Genomic DNA, 25,015 nt, shown 5'->3' on the forward strand with positions numbered 1-25,015 from the left:
ACAAGGAAAGAAGAACAATATAAAACTGACATGTATTAACTCCCATAGAAAGCAGTGTGCCTGTGTTAGAAGAAATAACACCTTGAGTTGCAATTATTTTTTGCAATGGGGAGAATAGTATACAGGTTCTGAACTATAACATGCCATAAAAACATTATATTGCTGCAATTGGGGGAAATAAATCATGCATGTCACCAGACAGCGTGAAGCACAGCCTAGATGAATAGAGGCACTGCGTTAGCCTTCTGCTAAATGTTGAATTCTCCATATTCTGATAACTCTTCCTTTGCCTATAGCATTTTTCTCTGGTTCTGATCATCCATCCTCTTGAGGGGATTTAAATCATATCCTAGATATAAATATTTGCATAGGGAGAAATTGCTGGAAATCTGCAACAATAAAGCTATTTTTATTTACAAATTGTCTTTCATAAATTATCTGCTGTTCAAGTGATTCAGATCATGCAATGTGCTTGTGCAAACAGATGGGGGAAGGCATACTTATTTGACATTTGCAACCACCCACCCACACAAATGTTTTCAACATGATTTAAACTGACAGGGAGAATCTGCGATTTACATATGGAATGGTTAGGGCCGGATTAGAGGATTTGAAAGCTGGTGTCAAAAGAAAATTCTACTGCCTTTTTTCCCTTTTCTTGTTCCCATTCCCTTTTCTGTTTCAGAGGCATGAAGTTCAGTATCACTAAGCCCCCACAAGGGTATGCAATTGACTGTAGTTTCAGGCTATAACCCTGGTGGTTGTGGTGGCAGAATCTGCATTATATGCGTTGGTCCTGACCTTATTCTTCTTTACGCTGTTGCAATCTGGCCTGGCTTTTAGACTTTAATACTCCAGGTTCTCTGCAATACTAGCTCATAAACTTACAAAAATTGCTGCTCACTGACAGCTACAAGGTTTTGGGATCCCTTTTGAAAAAGCCCCCATATGCAAGTAAAGACTCAGGAGCTGTTGACTCAACATGGATTTCCTCTTGAATATACCTGCGAGATTAAAGTGTTGTTATTTCATTATGGGTGATTGTGGAAACAAGCTCATAGTAGTCTAGATACTCATTCTTTCATAGCCAGATAATTACATTTTTGTTTTGCCCTTCTTTCCACCCTTTCTGGTAGAGATGTAGCATGTAAAAGGTCCCAGATTCAATCCCTGGTATCTCCATGTGGGACTAGGAGAGACCTCTTCCTGGATATTGCAGATATTAATACAGTGGTAACTCAGGTTACAAACGCTTTGGATTACAAACACTTCGGGTTACAAACTCCACTAACCCGGAAGTAATACCTCGGGTTGAGAACTTTCCCCCAGGATGAGAATGGAAATTGCTCGGCAGCAGCAGGAGGCCCCATTAGCAAAAGCACTCCTCAGATTAAGAACAGTTTTGGGTTAAGAATGGACCTCCAGAATGAATTAAGTTAGTAACCCGAGGTACCACTGTATTGTGCAGCTTGAAGCAACTGGACGAATAAAAACTGACTCCTTTTGGAATGAAAGATTGCCGAGACCCACATCCAAATAATTCCATACAACATATGCTTATCCAAGCATAGGCTCAGCATCATCTTAGAAATAATTTTAAACAGGATTGAGATCAAAACTCTCTCCCCTCCCCCCATTCCAGCCTCCATTCCAGTCTGAGGCTGTGTGCTCCTGGAGTGAGCTCCATTATCACCCTTCCAAGATGGCGAATTTGCAATTCAATAGCCTCTCCTGTGATCTAAGGTGGAACACCTTGTCAGAGCTACCAGAGAACAACAGTTAATTATCAACCCATCAAAGAGCTCAGAGAGCTCTTCTTGCTTTTCTTTATCTTCAATGGAATCTTCGAGTTAAACCCTTTCAGCAATGCACATAGGCATTCTCCATTTCAGTGTAAATTAAACAATTATACTTAACGCTGGAATCCTGGAAAACCACTGCCAGTTAGTGAAGAATCTAGGCTATACTGAGCTAGAGGAAACAATGGTCTGATGAAGTATAAGGCTCCCAGACTTGCTGTGCTCCCTTGTTCCTGTGACCATGCTTCGAACTTTCAATTCCTTTTGGTTTCCTGTCGTGGAATTTTAATTTGTCTCATGCTGTGTTGCCTTTGGGCCTAGTGAAATAACTGTGAACTGTTTTCTTAAGAGCAGCCTAGCCCCAGAATTCCCCACCAGCCTCTGTTTTCCCTCAGTCTATGTGAAACCTTGCTGCAGGTCTGCATAAGAGCTCTGTCAAGGAGCTGAATATAACCCTGTTAGCAACCAACATCTCTGTGAAGCCTGAATTCTATAGATAATGGCTTAACAGACAATGCACACTCCTTTCATTGCTCAAACAGCTCAGCGTATAAAAACAGAAAATACATATTTTTTCCTTTCTGTTGAGGCAGGCTAGAAAATCCCTCTGTTTACTAACTATGTTTGTCCTTCTGAGAGATTTCCAGTGATGTGTGATGAAAGTGATTTCAAAGCTTCAAATAGACTAGGGGTTGTCACTTTAGCATACATTGTGGGTAATTCCAGTTCAGTTAGATCAAATTACACTGACTTGTGCACCAGGTTTTCAGTACTTAAACTATGACATGGCAGTCTACAATACAGTGAAGTGCATGATAATCTGCATATCACTTACAAGAACTAGAGACATGTTTTCTTTTTCTTGTTGCTTTATCATCGGAAGGAGAACTGTCACCTCCAGTCTCCAAAGTGCTGAATGACATAGGCACACAGGTACATAGTCTAGCCCTTTATATGAACATGTGAGCCAAAGATTTGGGCGTTTCACCACCCCAAGGATACATATGTAAGCAACAACAACTATGTGAACCTTACCCAACCTGAAGATAATGGGCACCATATATAAAACCATACAGCAGGGAATGGGAGACTTGTGGTCCTCCAGATATTGTTGGATTCCAACTCCCATCGCTTCCAGTCATCATGGCCAATGGTCAAACATGACAGGAGTTGGAATCCCACAGCATCTGGAGGGTACCAGATTGGAGAAGATTCTTAGTTTTGTGCTCATTTTTATTTGTGCTTTTAGAGTACCACTGGTGAAAAGTACATAGGATGCAAGAAGGAACATACTTTGACTGCAACCAAAACAAGTCAGAGCAAGTCACCAAGCCAATGCACAATGGATATTATTCCCAACATGTGTTTAAAGAATACAGAGAGAAGGAGCCAGGCCATGGATCCCACTGTTGCCCTAAACATGTCCAAACCTGCTGGTTCCATCTCCAACCTTTGTGCCTTGAGTGGGAAGGTCTGAAGGATGATTCTTCTCATGTTCAGCTGAACATGTTTAGAATCGTCTCCACATTCAGGAAACCTACATGGTCAGGGTTTCTGATCAAAGGGAAGATTCAGACGCTCTTCAAGTTGAATGCGCAATGCTCTTTACAACTTCTATGGCAGGCATCCCCAAACTTGGCCCTCCAGATGTTTTGGGACTACAACTCCCATCATCCCTAGCTAAAAGGACCAGTGGTCAGGGATGATGGGAGTTGTAGTCCCAAAACATCTGGAGTGCCAAGTTTGGGGATGCCTGTTCTATGGATTTACCAATTGCTAGATTTGTGTAGCCATGGTGAAAAGAAGTTGAATGCATCTGTTTCACCTGTTAAAGTGTGAATTCATATCTTTTCTTCTTCTTCTTCTTCTTCTTCTTCTTCTTCTTCTTCTTCTTCTTCTTCTTCTTCTTGGTTTAGATTTTTGCTGCTGGCTATTAGGAAATGAGTTAAGGTAGACAAACTCCCATCCCAACCAATCACCCTTTGTATTTCTACCCTCTGAGATGCCTGGTGTATTTCTGATCCTCAAAATGCCTGTAAATTTTTCAGTATTGTGCATTATCTTAAAAAAAGGGAATGTGGGGGGAAACAAGCCACATAATATTTTTTAATAATACTAAGAAATTAAGAAATAGAAATCAAATTAGCCTTACAGATCCTATCATTTATTGGTGCTAATACAGAGAAGAGAATTCTTATTAACATATTATATTCCAAACTATTGGAAGCCAATACGTAAGAAACAAAGCACCTGAATAGTTAAAAAGGGAAGGCACACAAATCCTTGTGTCCAAATATAACAATTTCCCTGAGATGACATATTTATGTAGAAAGAATAGTTGTGCTCATTAACCATATCAGATTGCCACAAATATGTCGGATGTGATATAGCTGAGAAATCATTTGAAGGCAATTTCAGAGAAGCTGATTTGTTCAATGTTATCACTAGGCTGGAACAGAAAATGTAGAAAGCAAGGTTCCCCAATACTTGCAAGCTGATCCTATCCATGATTACTTAGAGGTAAGTGATATTATTAAATAACACTTACTCTCATGTAAGTCTGTATAGGATTGCATTCTCCCTGTATTAATTCATGCAGATAATAAATAAGTAGTATATTTGCATTTTTTTCAACTGAAGAAGGATATGAATTTCTACCTGACTTGTTTAAATTAATTTTCTTTACTGAGAATGCCATCCATTATTCTGACATGCTTTATAGCAAGTGCAAATTCTTGATTGCTGTTGCATACCAAAGAAAAGGTTTTTGCTATCTATACCCCCACCAAAGCCTACCTTTAAATATGTCAGAGGCAATTTAAATGCCATTGCCTTAGCAAGTATTCCAAGAATGTATCCAAATGAGTTTTTTGGGGGTTGTGTGTCAATGTGATGGATATGTTTATGGTGTTAATAATGGGTTTGTGGTCCCCCCCCCCCCAGATATAAAAGCCTCCTTGGCCGGATTCGGAAATTATCCCTTCTGTTGTTCTCTTCACATATCTTTCTGTTAGCAGCATTACAACAGCAGTGGAAATGCATAACTTATTACGCAGGAAGTACTGAATAGTGTCTTTATACCTTTGAGTACTCTTTGAGTACTAAGCCAGCTAGTAGACATGTCCAATTGAAAACTTGATAAAATCATGTTTTCTTGGTGAAAATCCTTTTTTTCTGGTACAAAAATCAAAGTTACATGGAAGCTTATCTTTCAAATAAGGAGCCATGACTTGTTGTTTGGAAATCCACAATTATCATTGTGATAATACTGAGACTTCTCTTGAGAGCCAAGAAAGACATTTCCTATTACTCAAGAAATGCAATAACTTACCGGTAATTGTAGATGGTATGGGGACATTCTGCCTCTGCCTCTCTCCTTCTAGACTTTCATGCTCCTAATGGCATCTTGGTATGGTTTCTAGCAGGCCGGTGTATTCCTATCTTAATATCCCTTCCCTTGCACCTGGTTAGGCAAATGGACTGGAAGGAGACATTGTGTCCAGTCCTGTAGAAAATGAAGCATTGGTGTGGTATGTGGGCACACATTACATTGGCACATTGGCTGACATGGTGCCAGGTCACTACTCTTTTAAGTCCAGCCCACCCTAACCTGGCCCTTTTCAGAACTTTGTACCCTCCTATCCTATATGTTTTGCTGGTCATGTGGGAGCCCTCTATTAGCCTAATTCAGTGGAAGATTTATGATGTGGGGGGCCCTTGTGGGGGGCTATCTACTCACCTAAATAAATATGTCTATGTAAAAATCAGGGGTATATGAGAATATGTTTCTGTGTTTGCAGTGTGCTCCCCACTCCTCAACAATCCCTACTCTAGGTCAGGCAGGAAGAAAAGGTGATGATAATAATGATAACTGTGTCCACCCCACAGAAAATGATCAGGGAACAATAAGGGAAAATATGATTAAAAATTATGGTGATACAAATGAAGATGATAATGCTTCTGCACTGATCTACCCCACAACCAGACAAATTGGGAACAATCCAGGAAAAGATTATGCTGATGATGCCTCAGCACTGGGCTTCATCACCCATTGAACAATGGCAATTCATATATATATATTTATACTCCTTTTTCTCCATTAACAATTTATACTAATAACTTGGGAACCCTCAGCCTCAAGGGATCCCAATCCTGCACATAGCTAGAAATCCCTCATTGGTCTGACTACCCCGGTTGATTCCCCATCCCCTTTGGCCAACTCTGCACAGCTTCTAGAAGGGTTCTGGAAATATTGGCCTGGGTGGAGATCAGTTAAATAAGTTGATCAAAGCTATAGGGCAGCGTGAACAATTAGAGGAAAAGTTAAATATTGGCAAGCATGCTGAGGCAGCTGTATGATGAAAGGAGGATCCCTAGACTTGTCATAAAGTGCTGTGTGATGCTGGTGGGGAAAGCAGATGAGGCTTGCACATTTCTAAAGACCTGGGGCTCCAGGAGTTAGTGAGTCATAAAGGCCTCCCTCAACAAAAAGGTAGCCAGCTGGGTAGAACTAGGCTTTGTTGTTGTTGTGGTTTAGTCGTTTAGTCGTGTCCGACTCTTCGTGACCCCATGGACCAGAGCACGCCAGACACTCCTGTCTTCCACTGCCTCCCGCAGTTTGGTCAAATGTCTGGCTTATTATGCCCCACCCTGGGATAGGCTCACTCATGGTACACAGGTGAGTAAGAGGTGGCAAGGCTACCCCTGCCATAAGCTATTCTGACACAGCTAGATAATGTGGAGTTCAGCCTTTGCATTTGTTTGTTTGTCTGAAAACAGACAATCTAAAGTGTGTCGAAAGTGGGTTGAATGAATCTTTTGTTTCCAGGGCAGCAAAACATTCCCTCTGCCAATGCAACCCAGTCCCATCCATGTTTGCCCAGGAGAAGCTTATTCCTAAGTAAGCACCCATGGGGCTGCATCCTTGGAATTGTATGCCTGTTTCACTTAAGCTCCTTTTCTGCCCCATGACAATCTCTCCCTACACTATCCCTAATCTGAAAGTAATTATCGCAGTCATATCTTAGGCCTCTGAGCTGCTTGAATAATAATGAAAGGATCAATGTTGGCAGCGGTACCTCAGATTAAGAGGCTGATTGAGGCTTAGTTTTTCTTAATTATTGACCCAGGTTCTATAACTTGTTTCCCCCAGGTCTGAGTGGAGAAGTCCACCAGATCAGACTGGGCCTATTGGATTAAAAAAAGAAAAAGTGTGTGCTACAAAAGAAGCATATCTATTAATATGTGCAGGCAGACATACATCGTTCTCAATTTTCAAGGCTTGGCAAATGAGACTGGAAGTAATTCAATTTTTCCTGTAGCAGACAAATTAATGTTTTTAACATTCAGCTCAAGTGTAAAGCTTGCCCAATAAATAGTACAGATTGGTTCTTTATGGCTTGTTTGTTGCAGCTTTTATTGATCCTTTTTTTAAAAAACCACCATACATATTCAAGGACAACATTAACAAATTAGGAAGGAGAAATATAAGTGAAAAAGTAGATCATCACTTAGCCTGTGAGTTCTTCTAATTCTTTAATATTGGTTTCTGGCTTTGTGTGACTGATTACTGTGAAAGAACCCATCAACATGGCTTTGCCTGAAGGTATTGTCTGATTAGAGTCTGGGATCTGACAAAAAACGGTGTTAATGTTAGTTCCTTCATTGGCTGTGGTAGTCTCCTGAATAGATAATTTCCTATAGTGATGGGATCCAAGATGAGTGCTTGCCAGATTGGGTGTCAGATACAGCAGTCTTCTATTTATGGGGCACTCCCACCAGCAGAAGTGGTCAACTTTCACTGATTCTTCTTTCCCCAACAGCTGCTTGTGTGCCTCAAAATATTTTTTCTGGAGCATTGGGGCATGAGGAATTGTGTGACAATAGGATTTTGCTACAAAATGTATAGCATAGTCCCTGGAACTTCTCATTCCTTGGAAAAGAGGGGAGCATAGTTACTGGTACAGTGGTACCTCAGGTTACATACGCTTCAGGTTACATACACTTCAGGTTACAGACTCCGCTAACCCAGAAATAGTGCTTCAGGTTAAGAACTTTGCTTCAGGATGAGAACAGAAATAATGCTCCAGCGGTGCGGCGGCAGCAGGAGGCCTCATTAGCTAAAGTGGTGCTTCAGGTTAAGAACAGTTTCAGGTTAAGTATGGACCTCCAGAACGAATTAAGTACTTAACCTGAGGTACCACTGTAGTTATGTTTAACTCCTGCCAAAATAAAGAGTAAGTTATTTGCATGACTAAGTTAATCTGGGTATAATCAGAGTGCCATATGCTGTCAGAGATTGCTTGAGAAGAAGGAATATGTTTAGCAAGACACTTTCAGATGTTCTGCAAAGCAAGCTGTGCCAGATCAACAGGAAACAAAAAGCACCCATTGTAAGCTACAGAGCACTCCTACCAGTTCCCAATTTAGATACACTACAGCAGACTGTGGATGATTTAGAGCAGTAAAACTGTACAATATTGTCCAAGAAGCGTCATTGCTGTACAAAAATAAGAATTGGTTTGATGATGAATTGTACTTGTTCCACCATTTTTGCTTTATACTTTTTGCACTTTAGTGTAAAAGAGAAAACTGGTAGGGATGCAAAGACTTTCCATCAGTTTTCATCATGCTTCCATCTCACTTCTAAAGTGAGAATGTATGAGAAGTGATTTGACTTCTCCACCTATAAGAGAACATCTGTATTCATCCCATGCAGCTAGTGGTTTACAGCATAATAGCCCTCAGGTAACACATCATAAACTGATTGGGTTTAGTCTGGGTCTCTCAATTACTTGCTTCATACCCTTTGAGCTTCTTCTGACAGGAAAATTTGCACCTTTGAATCTGTGGAATCATATAGCTAGATTGTCTCCATTTTCCAAAAAGCTTTGATGCTAACTTTGATAACACTATTCTCCATTATTGAAATCACATGGAAGCAGTTATATGTACACATGCTCCTGTGTGTGGCTGAGCCAGTGAATTATAGCTAGTCAAATATTTAGCTAAGACTCTGCATACTGGTGCTTGGAAAGAAGCATTGACACATTTTTGCCTATACAAATTTACACATAAAGGGGGAAAACGTAGAAGATAAGCATCAGAAACAGTGAGGTCAGTGATAGCCAAACATTCCTGCTATTGGGTGGTGGCTTTCCCCACATAGGTCTGAACATGCTGACATTCTAGGCATGTGAAAAGTCTTCTGCTTGCAGAATTCACATGTTTCTGGTGATTTTTACTACATATTCTTCCATCGGGATTACTTGAGGAATAATTGCAGTGTTACACAACCTGATCCTGCCTCGTGTAAACCAAGAGTACACAGATAGCATGAGAAAGTGGGTTAAAATCTGTCTCAATGTTTTTTCTTGGACTGCTGATCTATAATTACTTACTTGCAAGTAGTCTCAGTACAGTGAACAGGATGATTTGTGACTTCAATCTGTGAGAAAGAGATGCACACATAAATAGCCAGATGTCAAGTAAGGATGCGTTAATCTCTGCCAGGGTCATTGCCTGACTGATGACAGGATGCTGCATGACTCATTAATGCTGTTAATAAACTATAATGTATTATCTTTGTTATCGGAGTGCATCGCATTCTGGTCTGTCTTTCCACCTTGCTGATAATGTCAGCTCTGACATTGTTCCTCATTTACATGTCACTTTCTATTCTGTTCTTCAGCTCTGACTTGATTTATAATTAAAACAATGTCATTAAGATCAACAGACTTATTGATCTTTTCACCAAATAGTTCACATGAAGTAATTATTTCATTGATTGTGATGTCCTTTCTATATATGTTTGGCTTCCATGGAGATGCTGTCACTTTAATTTTCCCTTAGAGGGTGTTATACCTTTTTCTTTTTGAAAATTTATCAGTATTTGGTTGTATCAAATGGTGTCACTCAGCTTACTGTAAAGCTTCTGAAAGCAAAACAGGGAGGAAGCAGTTTTCAGTGATTCTCCCCTCCCCTGTAGCCATCCCATGCCTCATAGGAGTCAATTCCCAGGGGCTGTGGGGGCTTTGGCTTCTACAATAAAATATTTGAGGGGGCTGGGCCCCCACAAAGTTGATGGATATTCCCATTCAAATGGTGTGTGTGCACTGTATTATGGGCTCCCACAATATTTTCTTCAAGTTGGCGCTCCTGCCATGCCCCACTAAAAGTGCTTTTAGATGCCTCCCTCAAACCTGTGGAGCAGATATGGAGGTTGTGAAAGGGCTGCAGGAAAATGGGTGAGTCACTGAAAATTGCTCCTTTGTGATGACGGAAGCCTTACTACCACTTTTAGGGTCCAATCCATTAGGAAGTAATTATGCGATTGCTCTCTTCTTTTAAGGTCTTTTTGTAGACAGTGCAATACATTAATGCAACATGACTTCATTTAAACTCATTTTCACTTTGGTAAATTGATTTCTGTTTTGTTTCACAACTAAAATTATTTTCTCACTCCCTCAAATTTTCTTGAAAAGCCTCATTTCTGAATTTTGATAGTGAATAGTCTCAAAACTTTACAATAGTCTTACAGCTTTACAAACTGCAATGGGGAGGAGAGGGCAGGAAAGCCCCATAGCATGAGTTAATTTCCATTCATAGAACTTGGGGCCATATTGGCTGTAAGTCCTGGAAGACCTCTTCCTTGCCTTGCAGGCCTTTTTTCATCTAGCCTGGGAAGGCAGGGCCCTGATTGGCTTGAGCTACATATGCTGAGGCTGCTGAACAGACTCTTGGGCTGGGATGTTGTATTGGGGGTTTTGTTGGTGGGAGTTGTTGCTGTTGTTGTTTTAGATATTGCCATTTATGTCGAAATTGTTCAGTTTGGTTGTGCATTTGTTGTTGTTTTATTTATTGTTTTATGCCTACTTTCGTTCCGTTGCCGTTATGTGTTATTTTCATGTTGTAAGCTATCTTGAGCATAGTTTGAAGTGTGGAAAGGCAGCATGCAAATGAACTTACATATGAATGGATCAAATCCCTTGTTTTAGCTAATTGGGCTAATTGTCAGGTTCCATGGTAGCTATGCACTTGTCAAAGGATGGCAGAGCTTTCATGTTGATGATTCTGCTGAGAGCACCATTTGAGAATAAATGGTTTCAAAAACTTCCCATACTTCAGAGGCATCTGCTGTCACTGGAGTATCATTTCTCTAAGAAAGAAAATGAATTTGGAGAAGGGAAAGGTGTTTTTATTTTTGAATGGAAACCACAGCTTTTATTTGCTTTTCTTATTTCTCAGCAACGCATTTGACAAGCACTTCTTTTGCAGGCTTTTGTCAGTGGCAAGCAGAAGGCATGCCATATTCCACTGCGCACAATAATAGGGTTGGTCTTTTCATTAGTATTCCTGGAACAGGTCAGTGTAAATATGTCAAGATGTTGTTGTAGTCTAATCAAATGATCATGCTGCACTAGCAGAACTGCTGAAGGGTCAAAAATGTACATATAGCCAGCTCTACAAATGTCATCTTTACAAAGCAGCTGCAGGACTTGGTGTGTATCTTTCTGCTCCTGCCCCCCCCCCCTTATTTTCTTTAACTCTCCACCAGTTCTATTCATTGGCTTGGATCTTAAGATTCTTTTGCATGAATAAGAGGTACTTCTGCTCACATAGGAATGGTTGATTTACACATATCCCCCTTTATCTGCAGTCCTACCAACACAAAATTTGAATTTTGGGAGCTGAGAAAACCCTGCTTTGCAAGTGTTAAACCATTTGATAGGTAGAATAAGTGTTAGGATCCAAGACAATAATTTTTTTAAAAAATGAATACATTAATATATGCTCTAATAACAAGTGAAAGGTTAGGGAAAGTTAATCTCAAATGTCTTAGAGAAACCGCCATCATATTATGATCATTTTGTATTTTGACAATATGCATGTCCCATTTAAGGTTGTGATATATTACCGTATATATATGACGATGCACAGTACTTAAGGTTGGATGTAATACAACAATTCTACAACAGAAACAGCAAAAAAGTGCAATGCTGGATAAAGTGCAAATTCTGTTAATATATATATATGTATGCTCAACCCATGTCAAATACTGTACATGACTTCTTACTGTTAGACTGCTACGGTGCTTCTATACTTGCTTCTACACTGATTGGAATACATGTAAAATGCCCACTCATGTTATTCTTCCTTACAGTGTTTTCCTTATCATCACCACAAATCTTTTCAAGTACTTGGATCAGAGCAGGAGCAGCTATGGAAGTAGCAGCAGGCCTACGAGTCTAGGGACAAGGGTGGCTTGTGTTCAACATATGTTGAACTGATCCAGTTTGAATGTCACAAATCTGATCCCACCATTGCCAGTCAAATAGAAAACTTCTGTAACAGCCCTGGAGTTCTGCTTTGAGAAACAGGAGCAGCACTATTGTTGTGGGTTTCTGGCGTGCTGATTCATATTCTATTTTTATATATATTTAGTGCAATAAAGTGAAATATTAAACTGGATTCCTGATCACTGCAGAAGCAACTTCCTAATGCTTCACTTTAAAGCAAAAGAACAGGTACAATGTTTGCTCTAGGCCCAACTTTAAACACTTAATTGACTATGATGAACCTTGTTCTAATTTTTTTTCAAAATTTTGAAAAATCACAACCTTTTTATTGGCAGCAAAATTAACAACTCACATAATTTTAGCAAATGGCAGTTTATACAGTGTATACAATCTACCCTTGTTTTTTGTAGGAATGGTCCTCATATTGGGTTTTCACTCTGGGGCTGGATCCAGAGAGATTTAAGGGGAGCATCATGGAGACAGTAGGGCCCACCAAGCTGGATCTGTCTGAGTGGCTGGATCTCTCAGTCTTTTCTGAATTTCCCACAATGCCACTTTACTTAATGCTCGCTCTGGGACATTGTGGGAAATTAAAATGGTTGCTTCCAGCCGTCATTTGCAGTTCTGCCACAACCACTACTGCTGATTAAACTCATGTTTTAAACTGGCCTTGAAGAAAAACCATTGAGACATCACCATAAGTAGCCTGTGATTTGCATTTTCAAAAATTACACATGCTATTATCAAATTGCTGAAATTGGCACCTTTCCATTTCTTTCTCAGTCTCAAGAGGATAATGAGGATCCTATGATTAGACAGTTCAACTGGAAAACATACTTTCACTGAACAATAGGTTTGCATTCGAACAACGTTTCCTTGCTGTGATCTTACTGCAAAGGAGTTTGAGACTTTGTATCTTATACTGATTTACAATATAGCTTTGCATCTTATACTGCTTTAACCCTAATCTGGCTTTTGATCTGCATCTTGTTTCTTCCATTATTTGCCTTCTCAATGTGGAGCTAATGGCTGTAAGCCACTACTGTAGCTACTTTCTCTGTCTTTCAGATTACAGAATGTATGTGCCTATGGGCTTTTCCTAGGTATGTTGAGAAACAAACAGAAACAAAAGGTATACTTATTAGTGCTCATGTCGTCAACCTTTTTGGACCGGTGAGCAAATTTCAGATTTGAAAGAGCACCCGTGGGTGCCATATACAACATGGCTGCCATGGAGATCTGGCATAACTCAAAATGGCTGCCATGGAAGCATGACAAAATTAGAGTGAGTATAATCACCTAATTTCAGATTTCAACAAGGCTCTTAAACCTGTTTAGTCAATCAGATCATTTCATTTATATTTTAACATTGATTCTGTTAACATTTGTTCGGTGGCACAAACGAGTTGGGCATTCTCTGAACCTATGGCCTTTGTCCTCATTGTTCCTACAACATATTTGCACATGAACCTGATGGAGGAGTAGTTGCCAGCTGCTGGTAAAAATATGTATCAACTAGTTCTGTCTCTCAGATCCACACTTACCTTTCTTCTGCTGTTTCCAGGTACGTTAAAGCTCTGTGGCCAAGTGCCTTGCTTTGTTTTTTGCTCTGGCGCTTTCCCAGGAAAACCCACTCTTTAAAGCTCAGTTGGGGCAAATGGCAATCCATGGAAACCCCTAATTAATATTTGTTCCAGTTGAACGCTAAAGAGAGGGTTTTCATGGGAAAGGCTCTGAGGAAGCAAAAGAACCAACCAACCAAACAAACAAACAAACAAATACATGCTATTTTCAGATACAGAACTTTTCAGCACAGACCTGGTCCTGGAAAGATTGGGGCAAAAGGTATGTGTGGATAAGCCCTCAGGGTATATGTCGACAGACAGCAAAATGCATCTACAAGTTAGCCTCCAACAACTTTGTACCCACCCAATGATTTGGACTATAATTCTCATCACTCCCGACCATTGGCCATAGTAGCTAGATTAGGAAAGGCTGCAGTATGTGAATGGCATGGAGTAAAGTTTAAGTGTGTTGGTACTGGAGGGAATGCATGTGTACATAGTACCATAGAGTCCCCTTTCAACACAATCTAGCCTAGTAAAGGTTCCCATATAGCCTGGTTCAAGTCATGGAGTGTTGAATACGGAAAGTTCCTACCAAAGTGTTTCTGCTAAATATCTAACTTAGAAATTGTACGTTTGTTTGCTTCTTCCACATGTTTCCAGCTATTGCCATGAGGCTAGTGGAAAACAAACAGTTCTCAGGAAGAATTCCACCACACACACAAGCCAGTCAATTTTAAGACTACATCTCTAGGCACTTGAAGTGCCACTGTGTGTTTTTCAGAGAAGTAAATGAAGCCTGTTTCCTGATTACCCCAAGGTAATTTTGATGCACTGTCCAGGTTAGCTGTATTTCAGTACCAATCCAACACTACTTGTTTGTTTGGTTACTGTGTGCAATTTATTTACCTAATGAAATCCCACTCCTATTCAACATGTTTTCCCCTCTAGTATAGTGCTTCTTTGCTCAAGGTAATAGAATGAACGAGTGGTTCAGAGTAAGGATTAGCATTCAGAGCCTTCCCAGCCCTCAGTTCTCTTCTGTAATCATTCTACAGCCACATTGACTTCTGGTCCTAATAGCACTTTGAATATTTTTCTCTGTAGGTATGCCTCAAGTGGCATAACTTTGCACTGAAACAACACTCTAATGAATAGAAAGTCAATGAAGGAACAAAGGAGTAATATGTAATGCAGTGCTTGGACCAGCTTATATTGGTGTAAGGGAGTATGAGTTGGCCATTTTTATTGCCTTGCTTAACTTCTCATATTGTTCACTGTAAAATAAGGATGGGGATCCTTTGGCCTCCAGATGTTGGACATCAACTACCATCAGCATGGCCAGGGGTCAGGGAAGATGGGTGTTGTAGTCCGACAACATCTGGAGGGCCAGTTTCCCCACCCCTGCAGCAAGAAATTGTGTTGATGTATGCAGGAAGAGGTGCTTATTGGTAGAGGTGCCAACAAAATGCAGTGGGGAAAATGTCATCCTAACCTACAAGGCCATAACAAGCATAAAGTGTGGGGAAACCCATAAAGCACAGTACCTTGAATTTCTTGGAAGAAGGTAGGGACAGAAAGGGAACCAAGAATATCACATCCTGCCACTTGGCACCACAATAAAATGGCCCTCTTCCAACTGGGAAAAGTAAGTTGATTCTGAGAAATAATATACCGTACATTTTGCCTCGGACTAATATTTTACTTTCCAATTGAAGCTTAATATATCAAAATGGAATCTCAGAGAAAAGCAGCTGCCCATGCAGTCCTCCTTAAGAGAATGGGATCCAATGATTCTTAAAAGGCTGTAGGGAGGCTAGAGAATAAGCAATAAAACTTAAAAGCAAGCTCCACAATAATAATTCTTAACAAAGGATAGAGGGCCAAACAGAACAGTTAAGATAATTTATGGCACAAATGCCTATAAAAAAGCTATTAAAGACAGATAAAGAATTCAGGGCAGTGACTCAGAGCTATCCTAACAGAAACATTAAATAATTGCCTCCTCTGCAAGAGACGATATGAACTTCTGGAAGTGAAACAGTGTAAGCATTAAATCCTAAGCTAGAACATGTTAATACCAAGTGCCCATAAAAGCATTCCTTCAAATATTAATGCTGGTGCAGAGAAATCAGGATTGGGACACCATAAACTCACAAGACCAAATTCACCAAATATATTCATATAAAATGCAACAAACAAGAGGTAGGACTAAAGCAGGTCTAAACCTTCATTATTTATTAAACGGCTTATTTTTTATTATTTCTTTATAACATTTGTACCTTGGTCTTCAGCTGCAAAGTCTCCCAAAGTGGCGTTACACGTAATCAGTTAAAATTGCCCTGCAGGTTTACAATCTAAAGGACATGGCACAGAACGGAAAGCGACCAGGGAGGGATGAGGAAAAATTAAGTAGTAGTTCTTAAGGACTAGCATGGAATGGAAACTGTTCAGAGGCGGGGGGCGTCTGATGGAGCAGGTCCGTCAGCAGAATGGGTAGAATGAACCTTGCTTCCCATCTCTCCCACTGAGGCAGCTCTTCTGTGTTGCTTCACGTGGAGGCTGCGATTGTGTGGTAAGCTTGTGATGCGATGTAGTTTCCTATGCCTATTGGATTCTTCCCCCCAAATAAATGCAAATCTTACTTTTAAGATGTTTGCACTGCCATTGAGAAAAATGCTGCATTCATATGGATGGTGATCCCATGCTTCAAAAATAGGGAGCAATGTGGTTGCTGTATCACGTATGAATAAGGGTTCCGTGTTCAACAACTAGCTTGGTGTTCATACCTTGATACAATCTGCACTTAATGCCTCTCTTGCAGTGGCGTAGCCTGGGGGGTGCAGGGGGGCCCGGCCGCACCGGGTGCAACATCTGGGGGTTAGGGTTAAGGGGCGCAAATCCACGGGTTAGGGGGCGCAAATCTACGGGTTAGGGGGCGCAAATTACTTGCCTTGCCCCGGGTGCTGACAACCCACGCTACGCCGCTGCTCTCTTGTAAGCCCAGTTGAGTTAGTGTCTGGATAGCTTGCTTCCCTAACTAAAAGGGTGGGAAAACTGTAGCTTTCCAGAGATTGTTTGAATAAAACTCCCATTATGCCTATCCACTGGCCATGCTGGCTGGGACTAGTGAAAACTGAAACCCAACAACCAATGGAGGGTCACAGATTCCCACGTGCCTTATTAGAATTATTCCCCTGCTTTGTTTGTGTTGCTTAGGGTCTTGTATGGAATTCAGATATTAACACTTTATTTGGTTAGCTATCCATATACATATTTTTTCTCCTTTTCCATTCCAATTCTATAATTTATTGCAAACACAAAGCGAATCATATTCACATGCATCTCACAAATCTAGAATTTGCCATATAGGTATATGAATTTTACCAAACGTTTAGGAGATGCATACATAGTTTTAAGTGGGTTGTATAAGTAGATGCATTCTCAGCATTTTCCAGATATATGAATATATGCTGGGGCTGAACTTGACTTTCAGAATAAGCCTTGTAATTTATATGCTCACAATTTTCAACTTGACTACGGTTCAGCTCTGATTTCACGCTGCCACGGCAGTGTGCTTAATGTGAAATTTATGGCTTTAAGCACACTTGACTGTGTGCCTGATTGTGGCCTATGTGCTCCTTTATACTGGGGTGGGGAACCTGTGGTCCTTCAGATGTTGATGGAGCTCAGCACCAATCAGCCTCCTTAGTCAGCATGACTAATGATCAGGAATGGTCAGAGCTGTAGTCTTGCAATACCCAGAGGTTCCCCACTCCTGCTTTATATAATGTAATCTTCAACCACAGATAAAGTCTGAAGATTTGTACTGCTCTGGATTGCACAACTGGGGACCCACTAAGCTGAATGCTGCCCACCAGCTACAAACTGTGTCCTGCCAGTTGCTTGGCAACACTCTCCTGTTCCATTTTTGCAGCCCTAGGCAAGCATCCAAACCAAGGAGGTCTTCCTGCAGCCAGTGGAACAGTATTCAGCTGGCATACCCGATGAAAATAGGGACGTCCCATTCCATAATGATAATCTTACTATTTATACCGCACACATCTTACTGGGTTGCCCCAGCCACTCTGGGCAGCTTCCAACATATATAAAAACATAATAAAACATAAAACTTTTTAAAAAAAACTTCCCTATACAGGATTGCCTTCAGATGGCTTAGGGGTTGGATAACTCCATACCTACAACATTTTTCCAATGAAAATAGGGACATCCTCAAGAAAAGTGGGACATGCTGGGATCAAAACAGAAACCATGACGGCTTCTCTAAATCAGGGACATCCTTGGAAAATAGGGACACTTGGAGGGTCTGAGCTGGGTGTGTCAGAAGTGGTTCAGAACACAAAAAGAGCTTGCTGGATCAGGCATTCTGCTCTCATGGTGGCCACCCAGATGCCAAACCCTTAAGCAGGACCTGAACACAAGAGAACTCTTCCCTCTTGTGCTTTCCAGCAACTGATATTCAGAGCACTGTGTCCTCTGATTTTGGAGTCAGGACATAGCTATCAAGGCTAGTAACCATTGATAGTCTTCTCTTCCATAAATTTCTCCAATCCTCTTCTACTGCCATCCAAGTTGGTTGCCATCACTGTCTCCTGTAGGAACAAGTTCCATAGTTTAACTATGTGCTATATGAAGAAGTACTTTCTTTTACCTGTCCTGAATTTTCCAGCATTCAGCTTCACTTTATATCCATGAATTCTAGTGTGCTGAGAGAGACAGAATAACTTTCCTCTGTCTTCTTTCTGCACCCCAGGCATAATTTTATAAACATCATTGATTATTTAATTTCTATACTGCCTAATATATTAAAACTATCTCTAAGTGGTTGTACAGAAAACTGGAGCAACAGCAGACAACTTAAACAAAATATTATAAAAATACACCAATGATACATAAATGCAAAGTTACTAATATCTAAAAATCAATTATTTTCCTTCTGGCACACCCTCCCTCTCAGCCTCTGGGTTCTCACACAGGGTCCAAACAAACTCTCAGCTCACCTACAAAAATCTCACAACGAGAAGAGTTCCTGGAAACAGCAGATAGCATCCAAGTCTCTCACTCTAGACTTGCTTGTTATAGGCAGGGGTGGGTGGTATGTCCTCATGCTGTGTTCCATTCAGCTGAACTCTCCACACCCAGTTACAAGTACAGAAGGTTTGTTGAGTTTCCCAGAGGGTACAAAGGATGGGGAAAAGGCCCCCCTCCACTCCCAGGTCTCCCTTCAATCTCTGTCCTCTCCACCTCCTCTAGCTACTTCTATCACATTATCTCTCACTAGCCATTTCTCTACACCAGAATGGTTTAGACCCGTGGTTCCCAAAGTGAGGCACAAGCCCCACAGGAAGGCAATTTGATTTTTAAGGGGGCAATTTGGAAGCTTGTTTAGACTAAGTTAATGGCCTTTTAGGCTTCCTCCACATGAATAGGAGTTCACCTTTTGAATAATAAGAATTATATGTCACAGTGGGGGGCATCAGGATTTTAGAGATTCTTAGGTGGGGCATGGTCAAAAAAAGGTTGGGAACCACTGGTCTAGACTTATTTCAAGTGAACCTTATGGCCAGCAGCAAATGAACATTTGGTTTTACTTTAGCTTACTCTCACACGTTTGTAACATTTGAAAAAAACAATGGAAAGGGACCTATATGCATAATCAGTTTGCTTCCAAGCTTATCTTGCCATTATGAAAGGAAAATAAAATTGCCTTTCCTTGCTGTCACATTTTCCCCACCCTTCACGTCAAACTCCAAATACTTTCCCCCACAGATGAAGGTTGCAATTGTGTGCACTATAAATTACTGTAGTCAATCTGCCTGGAAATTCCTTTAGAAAGGTGCAGAACAAGGTTAGAGGTTCTGCCTAGCTGTCACAGTGTAATCATTTCAAAAGAAAACTCAGACACATTATTAGCAATGATCTGCCTTCAGCTGATCAAACATCATGACATTGTATCACAACTTTAACATAGTTTTATAGTTTGTAAATCATATCTTATCCACCTTGTGATTGTATTTCAGGCAGCCTAATCCTATGGATCAACTTCAGCTGCAAAAGCACCCGCTATACTTTAAACGGCAAAAGATGCACTCACAACTGGCACAATGCTCTGCTATGCATCACCTGCCACAAAAGCCGCTAAGTTATTGCATCAGATTTCGCAGGATGCTAAACACTCTCCACTCATAATAAAGCATAGCTATACAGCTATCCCTTGAGGCTGAAGAGTAGACCCTTTAGCACAAAAGGCTGGGATTGTGTCTGGTCACCAGTGTCCAAAATGTGGAAAAGAGCACTGTGAAATAAGCTTGAGACAGACACATTGTGCACAAATGCATAACAGCAGTAGATTTCTAAACCAGTCGCCTTAGGAGCAGAGTAAGAATTTTCTGCCTGCTAAGCAGTGTGTCACTGAGTTTTTTAAAGTTTTTCTCCACCTACTCTGCACAGTTTCTGTTCATTTGTTGGTTTCATTAGTGAGGGTTGCTGTTAAATAGGTCAGTTAGGCCACATTTTGGCAGGTATGTGTGGGAATCCAACAGGAAGGGTAAGTTTAAGTGAGCACCCTTGGGTGCCTTTGGGGTGAAATGTGAGTCCTGAGAGTTGCCTGTGGAGCCTGTTGATATAGTAAGGATTGCTTTTGGAGTCAACTTGTGAGGCCCCTGGCCTGGAGAGGATGGATCAGGAAGGCCTCTCTGTTTACCCAAATGCATGGGGCATAAGAGGGAGGGATGGAGCTGGTGCCCCCCTTTCTTCAGAGCAAGGTTAGAGTTTGCCCCAATTGACAGTTTATTAGATGCTTTGCACAGAGTGTCATCTAGCTGATCCTCAGTTATAATTTGAATAAAAGGGCTCTATGTTTAAACCCACTTCACCTTGTGTCACATCTTCTTTCCATTGCTTTGGTCACAAGAAATACATTGGGGGGATTTATAGAGCTTCTTATCCGACAGAGATTATTGCAACAGTGCGGGCTCATTTGCATGATTAGAGCAATGAAGCTGAGCCTTAGCCCAGTTATTTCTCCCAGTTTTTAATTACGGTATTTATTTATTTGATGACATTTGTCGTCTTCTTCTTCACTTATGTAAAATCTCTAAATGCTTTACATAGTAAAGGTCTAAATTTCATTTTAGTTCAGGGTCTATTTAGAAGCTCCAGAGTTCACAGGTTTCATGTTTGGGTTGCAAAAGTGTGCACATTTACCTAGGAGTAGGTCCTACTCTATCCACTGGAACTTATTTCTCAGTAGATATGTATAGGATTGCTTCTTTAGTTGGGCTTGTAAAAAGCACACCCTACTTTTGAAACTCCCCTGAGCTGTCAAAGGTTGTGCAGTATTAAGAGAAATAATACTCCAAGGGCCTTATTTACATGCTGAGTTTGGCATAGGAACCTCTGGATCACAGCCTACAATTCACATCCCTAAAATAATTTATGTTTTTATAATCACCATTTATTTTTATGGTGCTTGATACTAGGGCCTAATCATCTGAGCAGAGTGAAGACGATGAACAGCTTTGTGACGGTTTATACTGAAAATCTGCTAATTTATTCTCTGTATGGGTTTTGATTCCAAAAAGTGTCTTTTCACATAAGATTAACACTTCTGAATTCTTTGGGAGAACAGGTGTTGGGATTCACTTCTAACTTTGCAAACTTGGCATGATGCTTCCAATGCTACAGGCTTGGCAACTTTGCCTTGTGAAGAAAAGAAACCAAGGCACACAGTGCCACATAATTATAAAATCATTTACAATGCGATGTAAAACCTGACAAACAAACATAGATGCACACTTGGAAGGGGAAGCTAGAAATCCAGCAAGTTAATTTATGGAACCCAGCACTGGAATCCAGTGATACCATTTTCACCAGTACAAACCTCATTGCCTCTGGCTAAGAGCAGGATGGTGTAGGCAATATGGTTAGTGTATATTAGTGTATTTTAGGTCTTTGTGGAAGCTGCCCAAAGTGCCTGGGGAAACCCAGCCTGATGGGTGGGGTACAAATAATAAATTATTATTATTACTATTATTGCTGGTTACCAGCGATACCAATATTTTCTTCCTAGTATAAACAATTAATTGATCACAACCATCATGTTTGTGTTGCTTCCACAAGCAAAATATGAATTAGTAAGAACAGAAGAACAGCTCTGCTGGATCAAGGCAAAAGGCCTAATTCAGCATCCTGTTCTTACAGCAGCCAAGTAGATGCAAATGGGAAAGCCCACAAGAAAGACCTAAGTGCAACAGCATTCACCCCTCTGTGGTTTCTAGCAACTGGTATTTGGAGACATGCTGCTTCTGAAAGTAGAGAGAAAACCTGGCCATTATGACTAGTATTCATTGACAGCCTTACCATGTGGCTTATGTCTCAGAGGATAGTGTTTCTTGTTGCTGTGCTTCATAGCCACACATTAGCCATGTGAAAGAGTTCAGAAACATTTCCTTATGTTTTAGTTTAACCATAGCTTATTGTGTCATATGAACCCAACAAACTGACCAGCCTTAACTATGACGTGTTGAAGCAAGCCAACTTCAAACCATAATTTAAGAAGCTGGTGTGTTTCAACCAAACATAGCTCAGATTCGCCACCATTTAGGGTTATGAAGTAATGCTAAACCATGGTTAATCTAAGTTGGAAGTGGAAGCTTCTGATCTCCTCATGGCTGCATCTGCACTAGACAAGGAGAGGGGAGGAGAGCATGCAAGCCCAAAGCAGTATGCTTGCATGTATGAAACAGACCTCATCTTTTTTTTATCACTATTTGGTTTAGGAGCTGATTAGAATGTAGCAGGCAAAATTAACAGGCATAATTCTAACATGGTGCAGCTGTGCCTCAAAGCACCATGCTAAAAATATTTAATGGTGTAACTATTTTAAAGAGGCTCAAATATTCCCCCCCCCCATTCCATAGAAACATGCATTTTGTTTTTGCCATGATGAAGTTTTGTTCATTTAAATTCTTCTAACATACCACTCCATTTAGCAATTGGAGAAATATATGAATCACATTCACTCTAGGTACTGGTGAATTCTTTTAATAACTGTGGTGCTCTTATCTTGTACACGTGTCTAAGAGTGGACTTTTCTCCTAGCCACTGCAAAATTACTATTGTCAGTGTTGTTAATATTTGTTGGGTTTTCCAATAAGGGAGGCATGATAAAAAGCATTCTGAAAGGATACTATTTCGTTTCTTGTATCTTTCTCCACTACTGTAGGTTTTAAAATATGCCGACATTAAGAAGATTAAGTATAGAAAGTGAAAGCTAACTAACCGAAAATTAATTGAACATTTATAAGATGCACACTTCTTCATTTGTGCTTCAGTGGTGGAAGATTGGTGGCTTGTTCCTTCAACAGTGAGATGGGAAAATAAATCACATAATTTTCAGAACATTTTGATTTTATCGTTTGGGGAATTATCAGCGTCATTTATAGGATGCCTCTGGCATGATTTATTATATGATTCTACAAATAATGTTTAACAGAGCAATAAAATCACATAGTTTAACACTAAGGTGACCTTCATTTAGAATGTGCAAGTGAAAAAAGAAATCCATTCTTCTTGCTATTAAGGTTCATGTACATCATCATAATCATTTTCATTTAACAGTTGTGCCTTGTCTCAAAACAATGCTTCAAATGCAGTGTCATATATCTGGAGCAACTAGCCTTTGGAAATATTTCAAGAGATGTGACAGAAGTATTTCGGTGCATCTAGTATATTAGACTGCTGCATATCCCAAACACACAGACACCCCAACCCCCAGGAAGGATGCTATAAAAAGTAGGTAAGAGCCTTTGGGGTACAGTGGATGGAGTATCAGACTAGGACTAGTAAGAAATCCCTGCTAAGTGTTGAAGATCACAACATGACCTTGGGCCAGTCTCTTCCTAAGCTCCCTGACAGGAATGTTGTCACTCTGAGCATTTTGAAATAGGGTTTGTCAGAGTTTGGTACACACATTGAAGCTCTATGCAAAATGAAATAGCTTGTTAAGACTCCTGCTTGACAGTATAAGGAAATAGCTTGTTAAGACTCCAGCTTGACAGTATAAGGAAAACTTAAGGATTATTAGTCATGACAAATAAAGCCATTTTAAGTGTAGGTTTTACATGTGGCCAACATGGAGCCAAGATGTTAACACTATCACATGCTAGCTCATGCTGACTAAGCTTGGAGCAAAAGCAGGAAGGAAGTAAAGCCTGTGTAAAGACTCTAGTTATCAACAAATAGTTATGAAGGAATTACCAAGGAGATAAAACAGGTTGCTGTTCTGTCTATCACCACTCACTGTTTCAGGTAGCTCAGTTGTTGTTTTACTCCCAACACCATTGGGGGCATTTTGAGTGAGACACATTGCGTAGATCATCCACAAACCGTAGTAAAAGAGGTAGAGACAACACTAGTGGAAGCAATCCATCCAGTTCTGGGTTAGAAGGAGATCTTGCTTACATGGAGATGATAGCACAACCCGCCCCCCAGAAAGTATTTCTTTAATGAGGTGCTTTCTGCTTTGAGGGCTTGTTATTTCCCCCAGTAATGATTAGGCATAACTTTTCTATATGTTGATTGTGTTAAGCCACTTGGAGAAGCAGCAGTTACAATGAAGACTGCTTACTTTCATCCTCCTAAATATGTAAATTATGGATCATTGGTGTTCTGAATTCGTACTGTAGGATACAGGAGAAATGTACATCACTGTGGACTTTTGAATGCAACACCAAACCACAGTTTAGTGCTATGTGAGCAAGTTTTTCTTTCCTCCCACTCCTTGCCTTGTGTGGTCACACAGCATGCAGTTGTATTGGGGGCTAACCTCAGTGTACTGTTTTAAAATCAGGACAAACGGTCATTAGTTTAACTATGTTGTTGTGTAGCTTAGTTGGTTAGAGCATGGTGCTGAGAACACCAAGTACACAGGTTTGATCCCCCTAGGAGGCAGCTGCATTTTCCTGCATTGCAGGGAGTTGGACTAGATGATGCTCACCATCCGTTTCAACTCTATCATTCTGTGATTCTATGGATTAAATTGTGGCTCCTGATCTTGGCAGGTTTGATAAACCAGAGTTAAAATGAGCCACAGTTTCTGGCTTTTGAATCCCCTCTTTGTGGCCATGCTGGAGAAGGGAGGCGGGGGAGCAAGCTCATGCATATAACTATGGTTTAGCAATATATCTGATAAACTATGGTTTAGCATTATAGCCAAACCAGCCCATGAAACCAGGAGCTGTGTGGCATGCACTGACCTGGTCAGTGCAATTGTGGTTGCTTACTCGAACCCTTGACTTTAAACTGATAACGTGTACTAGTGCAGAAGTTT

At 40.5% G+C, this 25,015-nt stretch overlaps 2 long non-coding RNA genes across 2 annotated transcripts in view; both read left to right on the forward strand.

The window, feature by feature from the left end:
* Window positions 1–25,015, forward strand: part of LOC310685418 — a 205,200-nt gene that overhangs the window by 153,956 nt on the left and 26,229 nt on the right. The gene's annotated exons all lie outside the window — the stretch shown is intronic.
* LOC310685481 lies at window positions 3,702–23,096 on the forward strand. The gene is made up of 3 exons (XR_014515315.1): window positions 3,702–3,749; window positions 4,248–4,319; window positions 22,910–23,096. It is a non-coding gene; the product is annotated as an uncharacterized lncRNA (long non-coding RNA).

The sequence above is a fragment of the Podarcis tiliguerta genome (genome assembly GCF_965153285.1).
Source record: "Podarcis tiliguerta genome assembly, chromosome: 9".
NCBI lineage: Eukaryota > Metazoa > Chordata > Lepidosauria > Squamata > Lacertidae > Podarcis > Podarcis tiliguerta.